The following is a 9,317-nucleotide window of genomic DNA, read 5'->3' as shown; positions in this document are numbered from 1 at the left end:
GGGAACGGAACTGACAGGCAAACCCTCTAGAATCAGACTCCGATTGGCTGTGACTGCATCCACTCAGAGTGTCCGATTCAGAAACGTGAATCTAACACTCTTTACGTCACAAACAAAGATGGTGGATGACAATAGGTCTATAAACAATAAGCAATGCGCCAGAATCAAGGTGAGACTATCCGCATCCTTTAAAACTCTACGCACATTCGTTTCACCGAAATAAGTAAACGACTGTATTTGAGTGAGTTAAGGCATTAGTTTACTTCATTAAAGGATGTTAATGAATAAGTGTTCTCCAGTGCCTTTTGTCCGCTTTAAGGTATTATTAAGGTAGGGTTAATGTTGCTCTCAAAGTGCACCAGATTGATGCTTTTAACTTCAATATTTAAAAAAAAATCTTCCCGGGGGAGCATGCCCCCGGACCCCCCTAAAGGAGGCGACGACCCCCCTAAAAGGATGTTCGGTCCATCCCACAGTTGTAAAAAAATAGCACTCTACCCCTGCACCCCCCAACAACTCCTGGGCTAAGCCCCGGATCTCCTTCAATCCTAAATCCGCCACTGGTTACGCGGCTGGCAATACATCAAACTTGCAGTGCACACTCGTTTGAAAAGGCATCACCCGAACGTGAATATCTCCGGTCCCAAAAGAAAAAAGACTGAAGTGCAAACGCAACTCCCACTAGCATTTAAGCCTCCACCACTCGCAAAAAGTTCAGACCAAGCCAAAGCTATTACAAATGCCAAATATCCTTATGTTGCCATGTTAGCAAAACGCTACCTGGCTGTATCTGCTACCTCTGTCCCTAGAGAGGGTGTTCTCCACAGCAGGNTTGAGGTCTCCCGTTTGGGAACATTTTGGTTTCGCAGTTACGTACAAGGGTGACGGACAAAGACAGGTGGACCGAACCAAAGCTGTTTGTCGGCATTGTTCAACTAAAATTGGTTACGCGCAGTGGCGGCGCTAGGGGGTGGCTACTTGGGCTCAAGCCCCGGATGTTTTCTGAAAAGCCCCGGATGTTTCACTTAAAAAAAAAAAACGTAAACGTCTCGGGAGTAATGTGCAGTACCGGAGTCCACCAGAGAGACAGCAACAATGCCGACAAACAGCTTTGGTTCGGTCCACCTGTCTTTGTCCGTCACCCTTGTACGTAACTGCGAAACCAAAATGTTCCCAAACGGGAGACCTCAATGATGCTGGAGGATTTTCAAGCTCAACTTTATCTGCGTTCGCCATTTCGACAGTTCCTCAAATTACTGACTACATTTGAACGCATCCCTCTGACCAGCTCTCATAGTATGCCTCTCGTCCAATGAAATGACTTGCTCGCTCTATGACCGTTGAACCCTGGTTGAACCCAGAGCCCTAGAGATGTCTCTATGACTCTGGTTGAACCCAATGGGAGCAAATTACACTGAATGCTGCGACGCAGCACCTGAGATTACTTCCAAAAAGTTGTTCACGTTCTCAATTTTTTACGTTTAACGTTATATTCGTTCGTTACACTTCGGTACCGAACCGAAGGGCCCTCGGTACGTGTACCGTTACACCCCTAGTACATGTCGTGTTATTCAATAATACACGTGAGTCCAACCGTCACAATTCGTGTCTCTTTATTGGTACCCCACATGCTAGCACACACCTAGCTCATATCTATGGCTCACATGCTCCGTTACCATAACCTGTCGTCTGCCTATGACGTCACTGAACCGTGCCCGTAAGGCTTCACTCCTATTGGCTAACACACACACATATACAATAACACCACAGTACAAATATACATTTTAAAGCAAACCAGGTTGTATCGTTTTAAAAAGTATATATTGAAAATGCATTAGCGCATGTCCAACTTTATTTTGCTTGTGAAATGGCGCTAATTCGGGGCTAAAAGTCATTTGCAGGTTCCTAAGTGCTTCCTTCTCTACGTCCGCCCAAAGATCTAGGCATTAGTAAAAGATTTGCAGAGTGATACCATGTGTTCTAGGGGATATTTTGCACAATTGTGAATACAGGTTTGCTAGCTGCTAGCTTAAAGTGTGGCTGCTAGCTTCTAGCTTAATGTTGGCTATGACTGCAGAGCCTCCACTGTGCTCGGCAAACTGAGGCCAGCTTGAACATAACTACCCCCTCATAACCCGGAAAGAGCATGATAACACCAACAGGCAGCTATCGTCACATGGATTGTCAGCGGCAGTTGGCCTGAGCGCTCTGTTTCAGATCACTGGAGTTTTACTGGAGTGGATTCCCATCTCTGTCTCTCTTCAGTAATCGAAAGGAAAGCATTGTGTTTATTTTCAGGTCATTTAAGGACATGGAACATTACAGTAGAATCTGATTTCTGGTCCATACATCCTGTCTTTGATCATGAGGTTATTTCTACTCTAATAAATGGATCTCTGTATCCTTCCAGCAGCTGCAAGCAGTTAGGTATGATTCCCCACTCTCTTTGCCTAAAGTCTCTGCAGAGAGGTCATTCTAGCTTTATAGCTTTTAACTTCTAACAGCTTCTCTTTCCCCTCACTTTAGGATCTCATTGGCAGATTTCCTTGTTTTCTTTATACATTCGATCTCTGTTTTTTTAGCCCCTCCAAATGCCTCCATCCTTTGCTAATGAGCTCCTGCCGCTCACGCCCTTTTCGGATGAGGGACCTTGGAGTTAGCCTCAGAATGCTGTGTGGACAAATGGCTCCCATCAGCTCTTAGTTTTCCTGGCCAACATTGCTAAACTGACACATCAATGTAAGCTTCCTGCCCACAACAAGTGCTCTTCAGCGAAACACTCCGTCATTCTCTGCAGCTATTGAGCTGGCTTTCAGGGCGCTCTTCAGCTTTTAAACCGCCAGAAATGTCTCTTGAAACTTTGAGTAGTGTGAGCTGTTCTGGATCGCTGTGCATTATTCTATGGAGACCGATCTCACTGCTGATGGAGACAAATGGACCTGGCTCCATTCTCCCTTCCCAGCTGAGGAAACGGAGCGGCTGATTGGCCCAGAGGAGAGGACGCTGGCGAGAAGGAGACACTCAATGGAGAGCAGATTTGCCGAATGAGCAGACGTGCCTGAGAAATAAAACGGTGCTCCGTGGAGATGTCATTATAGACTGCTTTATGTCTTCTGACTCTGTGTGGGACTGGTGCATTCAGGTCACAGGGACTTCTCTATGACCCAGGGTTTTAAAAAGCAACGTGGCTGAGATCTTTCAGCAACGAGACAGCTAAACATTACAGAATGCATGCAGGATCCTGTTCAATAACAGGTGGTCTGCTCTCCCACGAAACTAGAGCTTACACACCATTATTCCACTGCATAGCTTTCTCATGATCCAGCTGCCTCCCTCTTCATTATGCACTGGAAATGCCAGATGAGGGAGTCATTTACAGCTGATGTGTTACTCCCCTGGGAGTGGAAATACCTCCCCACATGACTTCACATCTTCCATAGCCTATTTAGATAGAACCTGTTGATCGCTGTCTTGAATTGTAAAAGTCTTCAGGTAACCAGATAACATTCACTAGATCGATATCCACAACTGCTTGTTTATTTGTTTATGTTAGACTGAGTGTGAATGACACTTCAGGTATGTGGTGCAACAATACAAATTAGGCAATAAAGCACTTCAGGCTGTAATTTCCAGTAATTTCACCAAAGCCCAGAGCTGGGAAATCACTAGATATCGTCATTAATTGTGCTATTCCTAAAATAGTGTTTATCACATTGGCACTTTTTAGTAAATTTAACGTTTGGAAATAAAATGCTCTCATTATGTTGTGTAAGTTTAACGACATGCATCAAGACTCTGAAGCTATTATATTCACTATAAATGGAGAAAACTGAAGAAATAACGAGAGAAAAGACACAAAAAAACATATAAAGGTCACTATAGGAAAGTATGTATCTATCACTAAAGAAAAGTGAACATATTACTAGAGAAAGAGTGAACATTGAAGTGAATATTTAGATTTTAAGTATAGAAAAGATAATATCTACTCAATATAACTTCAGAGAAATGGAGACATTATGCTCACTATAACTCAATTATTTAGCATATTAAGCTAATCATATTCAAGGATTGTAATCACGGAATTTCTAAATGTTATACACAATATTATGCTACAATTTGATATACTGGACAACAAACAGCAAGCAGAGCACTAAAGCCAAATGGAAATAAATGCTAATAAAAATATGTAGGCTACTGAACAAGACACCATTGTATTTATTATCAGGAACTCTTTCAAGAATGCACATAAAGACATACAGCTCAGGGCCATTGCATATATACAAAGGAATAGGAACGTGTTAATGAGTCAGCATCCTTGTACAAGCCTGTTGGGATATGCATGTGTCTTTTTAATATGAACCCCTCCACATTCCTGTAATTATTGCTGTGCATGTTTAATGAGAGCGACACCTGGCGCAGTGTGACCCTGCGTCTCAGGCGACTGCAGCTTTATGGCGGCGGGCAGACCCTGGTGCTTTTTTCTGCCCAGCAGCTAGCCGACGCGAGGCATCTGCAGGTCTGAGCACAGCTGCAGCACAGCAGGCAGGGGGAGGCTGTTTATTCTCTGAAGTGATGCTGCAAGCTAGCAGAATACAGAACGGTGAAAGAAGGGGCCTGCCTAGAATTCGGGAACTGACCTAGAAACCTGCGACTGAGCACACACAGTTAAGCCAGCAGCTTCCTCAGGGCTACTGACGGACATTTGCAGAGCGTTTGTAGCCATATTAAAGAATCATTGCCTTTTCATACAACTGTGAGACGAGCAGAAATCAGTCACTCCCTTCTTAATGTGTTTATATACTGAAGTTGTGTGGGCGGCTTCGGCTCATGAGATAGAGAAATGGTCCAATCAGATCATGTCTGTTGAGGTGTCCTTGGGCAAGATATAGACCCCAAATTGGTTCCAATGGCTTAGCCAACGGTGTGTTAGAATGATTTTTGGCTCATGGTGAGCAGATGACACCTAACCTTTGCCACCAATATATGAATCTGTGTGAATGCTGATTTGTGTTGTAAAAGTGCCTTGGATGGTCGCAACGAGACGAAAAACGCTATATAAATGCAACCATTGTAACTCATGACTTGTTATAAATCACATAGATCAATTAAAAGCCGCTATTAGATCACTTTATGGGCTGCCAGGTTGTGAAATATCCCTCCAGCAGATGTTCATCCTGCTCAGAATTCTTGTCTTTTCTCACATGGACAAAAATGTTCACGTGAACAAAAAGCCATCAAAACAATAATAAAGACGCTTTAATCACAGACAATTACACAAATCAAGGTGCCATTTCTACATTAAAATATACCACTCTGTAGAATGCTTTGATTTTTTTAGCAATATAAACATCTATTATGCCGTGGATATTTGGAAGTATTGGTCCTGTGAGGTTGTGAGGGTGTGCTGTTTGTTTTTGTGCCTGCTAGGTGTGTCTGAGAAACAGAGGAACAGACGTTATTCCTGCTCTCTCTGTGTGTGTGTGTGTGTGTGTGTGTGTGTGTGTGTGTGTGTGTGTGTGTGTGTGTGTGTGTGTGTGTGTGTGTGTGTGTGTGTGTGTACACGTGTGTGTGTGTGTTTACACAGTGTGTGTGTTTTTCTGGAGGTCTGGCTCACTACATCACAGAGCATGGAAACTTCAGTGATTTAGGTCAAGAGCATATTGAGTGCGAGAGGCGGTGCAGGAATGGGATTACAGTTCATCAGTGACACAAAGTGAGGGTGAAGTCCACCAAAAAATATCTCTGGGTGCATCAGTTGGCAACTAAATTCACATCAGGAGCCGTATGGGGGTTAAAGCACTGATTTTGGATGTCAATCAAAGCAGTTCAAAGCCTCTGATTGTAGATAAAATGTCCCATCTGAGTGATTCTGGTCTGGCTGCTTGAACGGAGCTCCTCTCTTTCACCATTCTGGTCTGCCTCTACACTTGAGTGACATACTTCAGCCTCACCCTGCTGTCATCTGCCATGGGTCAGGCTCTTACATGAGGTCATACCCGACCCAGCGTGGAGGACACGGGGGGAGAAAATCAGTCAAGGTCGTGTTGTAAAAGCTGACACATGTAAACGTTCCAAAATATGTCCAGAGGTGACGAGGTCATGGAGTGTTTTCCACCCGGCAATGAGGTACTTTCCCCTCTGCCTGTAATGACTCTCATATCTGTACCCATTTGCCAATTTCTGCCTCTGTGCTCGAGGCTGGAATAACGTGGGCGTGTGAATAAATCTTGAGGGATTCGGCTTCACCGTGTGCTGCCTCTCTGGGTCTGGAGGGAATAAGGATGAAGCGCTAATCCCTTTCCCTCCTGCCGCCTCGACAGCCTCCAACACGGCGGCCCGGGATGCGTCTGCTGCAGATGTTGAGGATTTCACTTTCTGACTTTCCAGGCATTAGGCTTCCCTTGGTGTTTACGTAATGTCCAAACTGCATCCAAGCGCTCTCTGGCACAGACTCCGTAGGCTTTTCTCCAAGCAAATTGTCATTCGATGGCAGAAAGTCACCATGAGCACATACGAGAGCCATATGTCTGACTGGGAGAGTTTTATAGGGTGTTTAAAGGCAGGAATACTCTTTTCACGTCTCCCTCTTTTATTGCCTTTTTCTCTCCGACAGGCACAGTCAGACATATTTATACACTCAAACTTTCTCGAACTCAGTTTATTTTCAGGTTTGTCACGGTAGCTGACAGCACACAGAGGCTCCCCTCATCCTCTGGCACTGGACTAATAGGAAGTGTACCATCGACTGCAATCTGTACAACCTCATGTCCAACGCATGTTATTGTTGGCAACAATTCGATTTGCCTCGATATGTACTCATCTGCTTTCATATGAGACAAGAAGATCAATATTATTCCTTAGTCAATGTGCATGGTACAGAGCTGCTGCTAGCCTAGCTTAGCATCAAGACAATTTACAGTAACGTGGACATAAACAATCATAACGTGATACCATTATCAATAAGCTACGTTGCTGCTAACTTGTACAGTGTTGATTCTGATTCTGATTCTGTAATAACTGAGACGTTGTACCACTTCAATTAGGGAATTGATTAGTTATTTCCACCTTTAGTTTGTCTTTGCCTTCCCAACTGGTACAAATCACTGCTAGTTAGTTAAGGCACAGAAAACTCTCGGTTAGGTTCAAGGAAACAACGTTAAAATGACCATCTTTCATTGTCATGGTTACAGTACTAGTGACATCGGAAAGGTTGTGGAAAGTCAACACCGGAGGGGTTATTGTGATAACGTAATCTGACTCCTAATTCAGTAATGTATTGTATTTGAGTCTATTCTCTTAGTTTATCAAATAAAAATACTTTACTATTCACTTAAAACTTCATATGATTGCTGAATTAATGGAGTAAGTATTATAAGAAACGGGGTTTGTAAATAGAAAATCACTGTATATTGTCCACCAATGCATATATATGACTGTTTGGAGATAATCTGGAATGTATTATGATTGGACTAACACCAATTGAAGATTTGTACAGGTCCTACAGAGCAGTAACACCAAATTCCTGATGTCATAACTCACAGGTTAGTTTTAAAACATAAGCAGCAAGCGTGGAAGATGATTTGGAATTTAGGCCACTGTCGGGTGCTGTAACAGAATAAGGGAGTGTTATTTTTCAACTTGGTGAAAAGACTTGTTTATTCTAATGGGGGATCATTCATGTTGAATTCAACATAAATACAGAGTAATTACTGGAGAATAATAAAGCATGATAAGAGAGACCACATTACAGCCACCACTTCCTCTGTTGATAGAATGTTCCAACTGCAGCGTTTTTCTCTCAGTTTTTATAGATGGGGTCTGAAGCTGTATGGTCTTTTAGCCATCGAAGCAAATGCCTGCGGTCCATGAACGTCTCATCACAGGCCGAGCATCATGGAAGGAATCCCTTGTTGTAAAGATGAAACATGGACCAAGGCAAATAGTTTTTTATCAGGAAAAACCTCCACTGACATCATGTATGACTTCCAGTTTAATAGATCCGTTCACTGCACAATAACATTTATGATTATGGCAGAACAAATGTCTTTATTTTTGATGACTGCACAGCTGTATACCCATGCATCTCTGTGTGATTGACAGCTTGTCAAGGGGGGGGGGCACTTGCATGATAATCATCATGACTTTCTTCTATAATTACACATCCATTTGCTGCTCTCTCTCTAATTGCTGTAACACAATGACTCATAAAAGCTTTTCTGACAGATGTGCCTTTTATATCCTGCTCCATTGATAGGCTATTAATGGAAATTCTGTAAATGATATTAAAATAATATAAAATAAGAATATGATTTACATAAACCACTAGCTCTTTGATTAAATTAATTCATTTTAATTTATATTTATTGTATCTTTTAATGCTGTTTTGGTTATTTATGTCTGATCATGTTAGTTTATTGAAACTGCAATCTACTATTTTTCCTTGGAGTACAATTTTCTTTTAGCTGCTAGTTGTAAAGGGTTATAAAAGTCAAATTTAATCCTGAAAGCATACATATTGAAAATAAATCATGAAGTCACTGCATGCCTTTGGGTTAAACGGAAAGCATGAGCTATGGGCACGACCCTGGCTGTGTGTGTGTGTGTGTGTGTGTGTGTGTGTGTGTGTGTGTGTGTGTGTGTGTGTGTGTGTGTGTGTGTGTGTGTGTGTGTGTGTGTGTGTGCCTGCCCTCCCAGCCCACCTGCCGGCTATCAGCTTCTTGATGTGAGGCCCATTGTTGTCCTGTGTGTTTGTCTGTGCACGCTTTTTCCAATGGGTGTGTGTCTAGACTGCATGCTGTGCGTGAGTCAGTGTTAATGAAAGGGCTTTGATACCTTTTACCCCCCAGCCTCCCCCCTCTCCACAGGCAGCAGTTTAATGTTGACCACACAGTTTATGAGAGAATTGTGGCACAGTGCTACAAACACTGATATATTTGTCTGTTTATCTTTAAATAAAGACCATTTATTTGGGGGAATAAATGCAGTGTGGTTTGTGTGCATGTAAATGGTCTGCAGAGGCTAACATCCCTGTGTTCCCTTTTTCTCTCCCACACACTCCCTCCCCCCCCTCCCCTCCCCCCCTCCCCCGTTGGGGCTACTGTTCCCACACGGACATGTTAATGGTTTACTATATATGTTGTGTGCCCTCCTGACTTCACTCTCTTCTTCCCGGACTGCAACCGGACAACAGCTTGTTTGTATGTATTACAGTATCATATTCTTCATGGAGACCATCCACTAGACTCTCTCCATCCTCTCAAGGAACTCCTGGCTCCTCCTGTTGCGCCTCCTCAGCACGCGCGCCGGAGCAGCCTTCA

The sequence above is a fragment of the Notothenia coriiceps genome, unplaced genomic scaffold, assembly GCF_000735185.1.
Source record: "Notothenia coriiceps isolate Sejong01 unplaced genomic scaffold, NC01 NC01_scaffold00019360, whole genome shotgun sequence".
NCBI classification, from domain to species: Eukaryota; Metazoa; Chordata; class Actinopteri; order Perciformes; family Nototheniidae; genus Notothenia; species Notothenia coriiceps.
This window is presented reverse-complemented; position numbering follows the sequence as displayed.